Below are 11,741 nucleotides of genomic sequence, written 5' to 3'. Positions count from 1 at the left end.
GAACCGCGACTAAAGGTCCTCCGCCCCGACGGCCACCTGGCGCCCACGTGGACGGGCCTTTAGTCGCGGTTCTTAAGCAACCGCGACTAAAGGGGGGGGCCTTTAGTCGCGCCCGTTCGGTCGCGGTTGCGCAACCGCGACTAATGGCAGTTGCGAACCGCGACCAAAGGCCCTTTTTCCACCAGTGTATGTACGTAAATACTAGCTTTGAGACGAGGCGTTGAATGATCGTCGTCATGAAGATCATGGTTGACATCTTGCACCGGAGAACAACCGACAAACGGGTGGAACAGCTGGTGCGTCTGAGTATTATATATTTGTGTGGATGCATATGAATCATGCATGCAAATGCTATCATCACACTAATAATAATAATAATATTATTATTGCTGCATGCCAAATCGCTGGTCCTTCCGGTGCACATCATATCGCGCGATGGTGGATGATCGACGTCGCAACCAGCTGATTAGCAGCTAGGATCAGTGTGCAGTACGTGTACGCGCACGGCATTGAACAAGACCTTTGAACTTGATAACCGGCCGGCCGGAGCAGTTATTGGTTAAACTGCAGATTGGTTGAACTTAGGTGCGTGGTAAGTGGTAACTGCAGCTTGGTTAGTTGGTTCGTTGGTGCGACCGTGCTTCGCGCAGCTTTTTCACCGCCGTCGCCGTCAGGTTGACACCATCAATCGTCGTATCATTGCGGAAAGAGGTTTGTTTGTCGACTATGCATTCATGGAGCGACAAGGCAATTGGAACTGCATGCCACGTACGCATTTCATATAGCCATGCATATCCACGCTGTCCATGTGTCAAAAGCAGCCAGCTGCCAACAGATAACGCTCTTCCTCGCTGCCTTTTGAATGTTTGTAAAATTTCATTAAGAGACACGCCTCCGATCCATATTAATGTCGCTGATTTAGCAATTCATTCACTTTTATTTACTCAGCACATTAGCTTGACTTAATAAGTCAAAGTTTAAAATGTTTGACCAAGTTTATAGGAACCAATCCACACTTTCACAATAACAAATACTATATGTGATATGAAAATATACTCAATGATAATCTAATGGTATTTATGTGGTATTGTGGATGTTATTGTTTTTATATATTTGATCAAAGTTTATAAATTTTGGCCAGAGACAAAGCTAATATGTTATGTAAGTAAAAACGGAGAAGTACACAATTATACTAAATCAGCGACAACTAGTATGGATCAGAGGGAGTAGTATTTTAGTTTGTGAGCTGCATCAAATTTTGTGTGAGGGTTTTTAATAGCAATTAACTGTTTGCTATTTTCGTATCCATATTTTTGACTCTTTTTTTGCGGGAAAATACTTATATTACTCACGTAGCATCGCTACCATCAAAATAGATTGTGTGACAACCTCATGAGGGCCCGAACCAAGACAAACCATAGGGCGGACAGAGCTCCTACCATAAGATGCCAACAAATGACTTACGATATTTTGAGTAATGTGAGTAATACAAGAATTTCATTGTTCCATAAGTTGCTTGATTTCACGAACAATAGTACTGTTTCATGATCTGTCCATATCTCCCTTACGGACTAAATTAACATCCTCCAAACAATCTGACTCAATTACTATTGGTCATTGACTCCATTTTAATGCCAGAGATAATCTTTCTTTAATCGCAGATAATTCAGCCTCTAGTGCATGATGACAATGAAGAAGATGTTAACAAGCACCGAAAATAACACCACCCTCATGATCACGAAGAACCATACCGGTGCATGGTGTCCCGTCATTCGGTTCAAATGCTCCATACTTGACCCATCTTGCATTACACACGTATCATCCACACTTGTTCCAGTACATATATGAAAACAATGGTTTTTAGTGTTTAGTTTTTGTACTCATCAAAGACATATCAACACCCTTTTCTGAAGATTCTATAAACCTATACATCCAAACAAAGAAATCTGAAGAAGAAAAATATTTCTAATGGTATAACGAGGACTGTGGAGCACCCTTCCATGCAAGCGACGATCTCTGCATCATCGAGGTGGAAATGTAGGTTTGGGAAGGCTGATTTAGGGTCAGTCTTTTGGGTGACTTCAAAAAAATAAGTTGCCTCTCTTCAGCTTAAAAATAAGCCGCTCCCTAAATTTGCTCAGACTTCTAAATTAATTATCCTGTAACTATTTTAAAAGCCTCAAGGAGTAAGATAGACGTTATATGTGAAAAGCTGAAGATCGAGGCGGCTAGTTTTTTAAGCTGCCAAAAGAATCAACCCTTAGTGGTGCGTTTAAGTAACAAGTGAACAAAAGAAGGTAGAGAGGCCGTTATTGGTGAGAACGAATGAGATATATTTTGTAGAGTGGGTAATTGGTGGCTTTTCACAATAACATAGTTTTCAGGATGGTATAGCTAACTTGACCATTAACTCTTGTGTAAGGGTGTTCTCTCACATCACCAAAGCATCATCGAATAAAGTATACACCAAGTGACTTGAGCGAGTTTTGAGTAGTCAACACGTAAGCACAGAAGTTGCGCTCCCACACGTGCACCAGAATGTGCAGACCAAGCGACGAAACTAGCTTGGCCAGCCATGGAAAGCTCCAGTTAACTTAAGCTCCCACCGGCCTTATCCTGGACGTAAAGTACTTGAGCTTCATCACAAGTCTTATTAATCTCCATTAGTGTGCACGTACGCAGAGGCGATGAAAAGGCAGATAGATACCTGAAGGAGGCGACGACGACTACAGTGGTTGACGCGTGCAACGGTGCCATGCCTCGACTATCAATCATATCGCATCGTGCGTGCATGTTTCGCATACGTATGCTGCAAGCCCGGCCGCCCGCACGTACGCAGAAGACAGAATTAGCACGAGTAGCGTTCGTTGGTCTGTTTCACACGTGATATCGCATCGGGCGTGCATGTTTCGCACGTACGCTACAAGCCCCGGCCGCACGTACGCAGCGCCGGAGACAGAATTAGCATGATTAACGCAGGCTTGTTCAACTATTCGCTTAGTCCTTGTTCGTTTGTACTACCTCTATCAAAATATAAGGTGTTTTTGTAGAATATATTTTGATATATAGCGAGATGATGGATTAGTCAATGGGTCGATGGATCCGTGGTCTGAGCCCCGTGCCACCGTCGTTGTGATTGTAATTACTGTAATACTGTCGGTTTAGCCCGGGTAACTTGGCGCTAATCATGTAGACTGAAGTACTACGTACTCCCTCCGTTCCAAAATAGATGACTCAATAGTTGAGTCATCTATTTTGGAACGGAGGAAATATAACTGAAGGTAAGTCATTGAAGAAGTTTATGCAAAGAGCATCGGCTGACACCCCTGAGAAGAAGGATTTGTGTTGGATGAAGCTGTGAAGACTTTTGTAGGAATTGATGATCTGCTGCTTTTCACCTGTGGCTTTGATTTGCTACTTTTGGTGTGATCCTTGCATGGATGCTTAAATCTCTCTGTGTTTCAACCAACTTGTCTCCAATCACAGTAAGAACGTCTCCCACAAAGATGGTGGTTGCCTTCCTAAACACCTTTTCTTGTTCAGGAACAATCGTTTCTGTGGGAGATACACCACCAACCCAGAACACGTTCATTGCTGTGAGCCACAAGGTGGTCTGTCGGTGTCAAAATCGGCGGATCTCGGGTAAGGGGTCCCGAACTGTGCGTCTAGGCGGATGGTAACAGGAGACAAGGGACACGATGTTTTTACCCAGGTCCGGGCCGTCTCGATGGAGGTAAAACCCTACTCCTGCTTGATTAATATTGATGATATGGGTAGTACAAGAGTTGGTCTACCACGAGATCAGAGAGGCTAAACCCTAGAAGCTAGCCTATGGTATTATTGTTGTTCGTCCTAAGGACTAAAACTCCCCGGTTTATATAGACACCGGAGAGGGCTAGGGTTACACAGAGTCGGTTACAATGGGAGGAGATCTTCATATTATATCGCCAAGCTTGCCTTCCACGCCAAGGAAAGTCCTATTCGGACACGGGACGAAGTCTTCAATCTTGTATCTTGATAGTCCGGGAGTCCGACCAAAGGTCATAGTCCGGCCATCCGGACACCCCCTAATCCAGGAGTCCCTCAGTAGCCCCTGAACCAGGCTTCAATGACGACGAGTCCGGCGCGCAAACTATCTTCGGCATTGCAAGGCGGGTTCCTCCTCCGAATACTTCATAGAAGATGTTGAACACAAGGATAGTGTCTGGCTCTGCAAAATAAGTTCCACATACCACCGTAGAGAGAATAATATCTCCACAAATCTAATCTGCTGATGTATTCCACAGCATGACATCACACCACGGCCAAGCCTTTATTCGAATCATTTTCCCGTTCCACCTCAGCGCGTTTAGCGAGCAGTTTCCTTGGCACGTCTTGTCAAAGCAGAGATCGCGTCCCCTTATTCCGGGATTCTCATCAATACGGGCGTGGGTAACCCAACTGCGCCATTAACCGCGGCGCTTGGGAGATAAGCGAGTTTTATTAGGCTGGTGGGGGCTTGTAGTTTCGACCGCCCATATAAGGGGATAAGGATCTACCCTTTCTATTTACGCCTTCTTCCTCCTTTGCTTATCCATCCCTGCGCACTCGAGCTCCACCGCCCAAGTCCGCACTTCCCACCTCAACCTTCTCCAATCATGTCCGAAGCGGGAGGTAGATGGATGGCCTCCTCCGTAACGGAGGGACAAATCAAAAAGTTGAGGAAGGCCAGATACTTGTCTGACGACATCGCGCATCGGCTTCCAGATGAGGGGCAACTCATCCCCACCCCTAGGCCCCATGAGAGGGTTGTATTTCTCCCCCATTTCCTCCGCGGACTGGGCTTTCCTCTTCACCCGTTCGTCCGAGGGCTCATGTTCTACTATGGCCTGGACTTCCATGATCTGGCCCCGAACTTCATCCTCAACATCTCGGTGTTCATTGTCGTGTGCGAGGATTTCCTCCACATCCAGCCTCACTTTGGCCTATGGCTGAAGATCTTCAGCGTCAAGCCGAAGGTCGTGGGCGGCTGCCAAGCGGAGTGCGAAGGCGCCATGGTGGGCAAGATAGCCAATGATACATGGCTCGAGGGCGCCTTCGTAGAGACCATCAAAGGGTGGCAATCGGGGTGGTTCTATATCACCGAGCCGCGTGACCCTGAATGGGCAGTGGACCCCGAGTTCCGATCTGGCATCCCCACACGGCTCACATCTTGGAAAGAGACGGGCCTGTTGTGGGGTAATTCGGCAGAAGTGACCGGACTTCAAACCTGCATCAAAGACCTGATCGGCAGGAAGGTTAAACTTGTCACCGTAGTCCAGGTCATGCTCTTCCGCCGGATTCTCCCGTGTCAACGACGGGCTTTCAACTTGTGGGAGTTCGACCCGGCCCAGCACCAGACTCTGTCCCGGCTCTTTGACACAAAGCACGAGGATGCCTGGAAGGTGCTATTTAAGAGCTCCAAGGTCTCCCCTCCCGTCACCGAGGATCGCGGATTCTGCGCCAAGCGCCAAGCCAGCGCGGTGAGCTTAATTTTCCCATTGAGGGGTATTTTTTTCCATAGATTTGATTCTATGTGGGATCTAAACCCCCATCCCTTTAACAGGACTGGCAGAAGAAGGGCGGACAGATCAACTGTCCGGCTCCTTTGCCCGAAGACCCAGCGGACGCTCGCTTAACGAAGTTGCTGGTTCCGGCACCTCACGTGGTGCCGGAGAAGAAGGCCAAGAAGAAGGTCATGGGGACTCGAAAGAGTTCCCGACGCCTGGCGGTGTCGGATTCATCGCCTGACAACCCCGAAGCACCCTCCGCCTCTGAAGACGAGGAGGAGGAAGAAGAAGCCTCCCCCCTCCAACGGTGGGAGGAAAGAAAAGGAAGGCCGCCCCAACTGGGGAGGCCGGAGGGTCCAAGAAGGGGAAGACCCTTCTACCAGACTTTGCCTCCGATGCCAAAGACGGCGGGGAAGAATGGCCATCCAGGGTCAAGCCCCTGGCAAAATCGTAAGCATCCGGATACCCGAATAACTTATGGCGCTCCTTTATTATTCGGTATTTTCTGACGCCGAATTCAATCATGGAGTCCGCCCAAGGCTCAGCTCGGCGATTCATCGAGCAGCTCCCTGGATTCGTCGGACATGAATAGCGCTTCACTTACGACGGCCTCCTCCCCTCTCCCTATGGACAACGCCGAGGTGGAGTCCCAAAAGGGACTAAACCAGGAGGAGGTGGTCCTGGAGGCGCCGCAAGGCGACCTCCCGGATTCCAGGCCCAAAGGGGGTAAAGCCCCGGAGGGATCTAAGTCCGGCCCTGGGTCGGACACCGCTCCGGAACCTTCAGTGGTTCCGGAGTCCGGCAGGCGGCGCCTTCGTAAGAAGGACAAGCCTACGACGCCGGCGACCTCCGTCCACCCGGAGGTGCCGGACAATTTGCTGGAGGTTCTTAACGGCCCCTCCATTGACGAGGAGCACCGCACTGTTATGAGTGCGGTGATTCACAAGGTTCAGTCCGCCAAGAGCGGGCTGACCGAAGCTTGTACGAGCCTTCTAACAGGCTTTGAGGTAAGTATTCAAAACATATAAAAATGTTACCGCATAGACAGTAGCCCCTGATGCTCAGTTTGGTGTTCGGAAAGAAAAGCCGAAATGAGGATCTAAAAAGATATACGCAGGAGTTCAACATAAATATGTCAATATGGGAATGCAGGCTGCGCTGCTGACCTCTGCCGCACTGACTGCGGAGGTCAATGCATTCAAGGAGAGCCTCGAGCGGTCCGAGAACAAGCTCGGCCATGCCAAGAAGCAGCTCGAGGACAAGGAGGATTTGTAATACCGTATGTAGATGTATATAGAAATACCTGGTTGCAAATAATGACAGGACCAACGTGAATGTTGCAGGGGCCACGACCGAGGTGGCGACCCTGAAGGAAGCGGTGTCCAAGGCTGAAAACAGTGCGGCCTTGGAGCGCACCGAGCGAGAGAAGCAGGAGGCGCGGGTGGCGGAGGTGCGGCAAGAGCTCCAGGCTCTCGTGGAGAAACACGAGAGTTTGCAGCGTGACTCAAAGACTCGAGAGTCCGAGCTCGCCTTGGCTCTTGAGAGTGCCAAAACCTCTAAGGCCGAAGCCCAAAAGGCCCTCTAGGAGATCGTGGCGATAAAGAAGATAGCGGCGGGTAAGGCATTCTTTATGCAAAGCAAGAATATAAAAGTAAATTATCTATTACTTACCTGAATCCGGAGCTCTCCAGGAGCGTTCGTCAATCTGCCCCGTAGTGTGTCTGATGCTGCCGCATTCTACCGAGCCGAGGAGGGGAGCTCGACGGAAAAGGTGTTCTGGTCTCAATATGCTGAGGCCGGACATCCGGTGCCCATGAGCGACCAGCTGAAGCAGCTGGTCGAGCTCCACATGGTTGCCGAACAGGCCATGAAGGCCCTCATAGTTCGGCTGTGGCCTAGAGAAGCCACGCCTGGGATCTACTTCGGTTTGGTGCGGCGGCTGGTGGACGCTTGTCCATGGATTGAAGTCATCAAGCGCTCCGTCTTTATTGAAGGTGCCCGTCGGGCCCTTGCCCGTGCTAAAGTGCACTGGGGCAAGCTGGACGCTGAGAAGCTTTTGACGGACGCGCCACCGCCGGGCAAGGAGTATCGCATGCCCGAGATGTATTATAAGGGCGTCCTGAAGGGTGCCCGCCTTATAGCGGGTGAATGCTCCAAAGATGTAATTTTTGAGTAGACTCGCATCTGTTATCCTGTGCGCTGAAAACTTGTATCATGTGTGCTAAGCAATGCTTGTTAATTTAAAATATTCCCTTCTGTGTGGCCGTTTATCAAATCTGAGAGATGCAAGTCGTCGGCTTCTACCCCCATGCCACGAGTGCTGGGGTGTTCGGGATAAACCTGAGCGCTCTTGTTCCCATTCTTGGGTCCATCTAGGGAGGCGCTCAGCACAACGAACCAGGCCATCGGACTTATAATGCTTTATCACTCTCACTTAGCCATAGAATTCTATAATTTTAAATTTCGGCGAAGCCCCTAGTATTCGGAAGACCGAGTTCGGGCGCTATCCACGCCTAGGCCAGATAAATCCGGCTCCTCGCTCTAAGCGGCATAAGTCTTTAGGGACTCGAAAAACCTCGCGAACAGCGACCAGTCTCTCGCACTATCATGACGGTCAGTTTTAGCTTTCTCTGCTGAGGTGTTAACCCAGGTCAACTGGGGCACAATCGGAGTAGTTCTCCCAGCGCTACCTTAGCCAACATTGTGGAACGTAAGGTACCAAAACATGGGAGCTGGGCAAACCCAACTATTGACCCAAGACATGATTCGGAGCCGATGCATATAGTGCTATAAGTTCGGGGTGCCGCACTCATGAGAGTGTTCGGTCTTCTCACACCATGTTATGGGGTGCTTAAGCCCCTGGTGTATTGGCCGTACCAAAGTGTACGGTTGCATAATGTCATGACTGAATATATTTGTATAAAAATAGATGAATACAATAATAGATAAGAGCTATGTATTGTTTATTAAAAAGGGCTGCTATGAAAGTAGAACGATACAAATAGTGCGATAAGCAAGAGATGGGATTATTTGACATGTCCCCCTCCAGGGGCAAGCTGCGAGACTTTAAGTAAAAAAGGTATTTAGCTCGTCATAGAGACCACCTGGACATTTGACACGGCTTGTTCTCTCCCTGGCTATTGCATCGTGTGTTCGGCGAGTGTATTGCCGGACAGGCCTTCCGAATAGTTTGGTCCTGAAAGTATATAAAAAGGAAACGGCAGAATAGGGAGCCCCTTAGTGCGGTTGAGCCGCATTCTGGGCGTGTCGTAGTTGTGCCCCTCCCCTTATTCCCATGGTATTTCCAAAGCGTAATTATGTACGTGTGGTACCGATATCACCATCTGGCGAGGGCTGGGGTTGGGGCCGCACTGCTATGCTTGCTCGGAACGTGCCAACCGATTTTGTTGTAGGTTACTTCGGGCGCGCTTGACGTTGTCCGGACGTTTAACACCCGGATTGGAGAATTGCCTTGAGAGGCTACTCTGTACTTCCGCCGCCAGGGCCGCCGTGTGCTCCTCCGTTCGGAGAGAGCGTTCGGTGTTTCCATTTACTGTAATGACTCCGCGAGGGCCTGGCATCTTGAGCTTGAGATATGCGTAGTGCGGCACCGCATTGAATTTTGCGAATGCGGTTCGTCCGAGCAGGGCGTGATAGCCACTGCGGAATGGGATTATGTCAAAGATTAACTCTTCGCTTTGGAAATTATTCGGGGATCCGAAGACCACTTCGAGTGTAACCGAGCCTGTACAACTGGCTTCTACACCTGGTATGACGCCTTTAAAGGTTGTCTTTGTGGGTTTAATCCTTGATGGATCTATACCCATTTTTTGCACTGTATCCTGATAAAGTAGGTTCAAGCTGCTGCCGCCGTCCATGAGGACTCTAGTGAGGTGAAATCCGTCAATGATTGGGTCTAGGACCAATGTGGCGAATCCGCCGTGACGAATGCTAGTGGGGTGGTCCCTTCGATCAAAAGTGATCGGGCAGGAGGACCATGGGTTGACCTTTGGGGCGACTGGCTCCAATGCATAGATGTCCTTGAGAGCACGCTTCCGCTCCCTTTTGGGGAATGGGTTGCGTATATCATGTTCACCATTCGCAATTGCGGGGGGAAGCCCTTCTATCCTCTGTTGTTCGGCGGCCGGGGCTCCTCCTCGTCATTGCTAGGCAGCCCCTTGTCTCTGGTTTCGGCACTTAACTTGCCTGCCTGCTTGAACACCCAACAATCCATGTTGGTGTGGTTGGCTGGTTGTTCGGGGGTGCCGTGTATCTGGCACAAGCGATTGAGTATCCGGTCTAAACTGGATGGGCCCGGAGGGTTCCTTCTGAATGGCTTCTTCCGTTGACCGGGTTTAGAGCCTCTGAATCCGGCATTAACTGCCGCATCCTCAGTATTGTCGCCGTTAATGCGGCGCTTGTGCTTGTTGCGACGTGACCTGCCATTGTTGTCCTTGGTATCCAAATTGCCAGGGCTCTTGATTATGTTATTGCTACGAGCTAGCCAGCTGTCTTCTCCCGCGCAAAACCGGGTCATGAGTGTCGTGAGGGCTGCCATAGATTTTGGCCTTTCCTGTCCTAGGTGCCGGGCGAGCCATTCCTCTCGGATGTTGTGCCTGAAGGCTGCAAGGGCCTCTGCGTCTGGACAGTCGACTATTTGATTTTTCTTGGTTAGGAACCGTGTCCAGAATTGTCTGGCCGATTCCTCTGGCTGCTGGATTATGTGGCTTAGGTTATCGGCGTCTGGTGGTCGCAGGTATTTGATGGCGTGTTGATCATCACCACGGGCCATGTGGATATGAAGGAGATAATCCTCGATCCATACCGCGGGATCTGTTGTGCCATCATATGATTCGATGTTTACGGGTTTAAAACCCTCGGGGATTTGATGATCCATTACTTCGTCTGTGAAGCATAGTGGGTGTGCGGCGCCCCTGTACTGGGCTATATCGCGACGTAGCTCGGATGAGCTTTGTCTGTTGTGTTCGGCCTGGCCGTATTTATCATATCCGGCGTGACGGTTATCGTTACGTGACGTGGGGCACCCACGCGATCCGTAGATCAATCTTGTTTGCCTTGCCTTATCCTCCAATATGTCTCGCAGGTCTGTTGTGTTTCCCCGTGCTCTGGTATTCTTGGAGCGTCGCCTGGGTGCGTCTTGGGTTGAGGGCCGAAAGGCCTCTCTGGCGCGGCCACAGGGTGGCCGATCAGGCGCATCGTACGCTGGTGATGTAGGTTTAGTTGCTTCCTCCTCTAGTTGGGGTAGCAGCCTGCGCTTTGGGTAACTCTTGGAGGGGCGTTCGAGTTTATACTCTACGGCCGCCAGGACTTCAGTCCATCTGTCGGCTAGCAGGTCTTGGTCAGCTCTAAGCTGCTGCTGTTTTTTCTTGAGGCTGCTCGCCGTGGCCATAAGCCTGTGTTTGAAACGCTCTTGTTCGACGGGATCATGTGGCACGACGAATTAGTCGTCGTCGAGGCTTGCCTCGTCTTCGGAGGGAGGCATATAATTGTCGTCCTCGACCTTCCTGTCTGCCGCTCTCTCATGAGGGCTGGCTCCTTCGTCCTCCTGCGCTGAATCCTGCTGGAGGGGGTTGTCTTCGGCACTGTCCGGGGTGTTGTTGTCTCCAGTGCCGGGCTCGCCATTTTGCTTTGACGGGATTTAGAGCGGCGCCGCTGACATCGGCGCTTGGGTTGCTTCTTGGAGGGGTTGTCCTCCATTTTTTCATCGCCATCCCCTGCTTTGGGGGTGTCCACCATGTATATGTCATATGACGAGGTGGCTTTCCAGTGCCCTATAGGTGCTGGTTCTTGGTCGTCTCCTTCATCTGCGTCCATACCGTCGATGTCTTCAGAGTCAAACTCGAGCATGTCGGTTAAATCGTCGACAGTTGCTACAAAGTGGGTGGTGGGTGGGCTTCGAATTTCTTCATCGTCCGCATCCCAACCCTGCTGACCATAGTCCGGCGAGGGCTCTCCTGACAAAGAGAGAGACTTTATTGAATTCAGGATATCACGAAGGGCGAGTGCTGAAAGACGTCTGCGGCGGTGAACTCCATGATCGGAGCCCAATTGGGTTCGATCGGAAGGGGTGCGGAAGATTCGGAGTCCGGAAAGGAGTCTGGCACCTTGGAGTCACATGCCTCGCGAAGGATTAGACTGGTATTCGACTCTATCGCCGTAGAGATTGCGGCTCCTGGGGCGGCGTTCAACCGA

At 50.3% G+C, this 11,741-nt stretch overlaps 1 pseudogene; it reads right to left on the bottom strand.

Annotated features, from left to right (window-relative positions):
- LOC119309081 overlaps positions 1–3,592 on the bottom strand; it is a 7,344-nt pseudogene extending 3,752 nt beyond the window's left edge.
- Positions 3,593–11,741: the final 8,149 nt, after the last annotated feature.

This window comes from Triticum dicoccoides, chromosome 5B (assembly GCF_002162155.2).
Source record: "Triticum dicoccoides isolate Atlit2015 ecotype Zavitan chromosome 5B, WEW_v2.0, whole genome shotgun sequence".
NCBI lineage: Eukaryota > Viridiplantae > Streptophyta > Magnoliopsida > Poales > Poaceae > Triticum > Triticum dicoccoides.
This window is presented reverse-complemented; position numbering and strand designations above follow the sequence as displayed.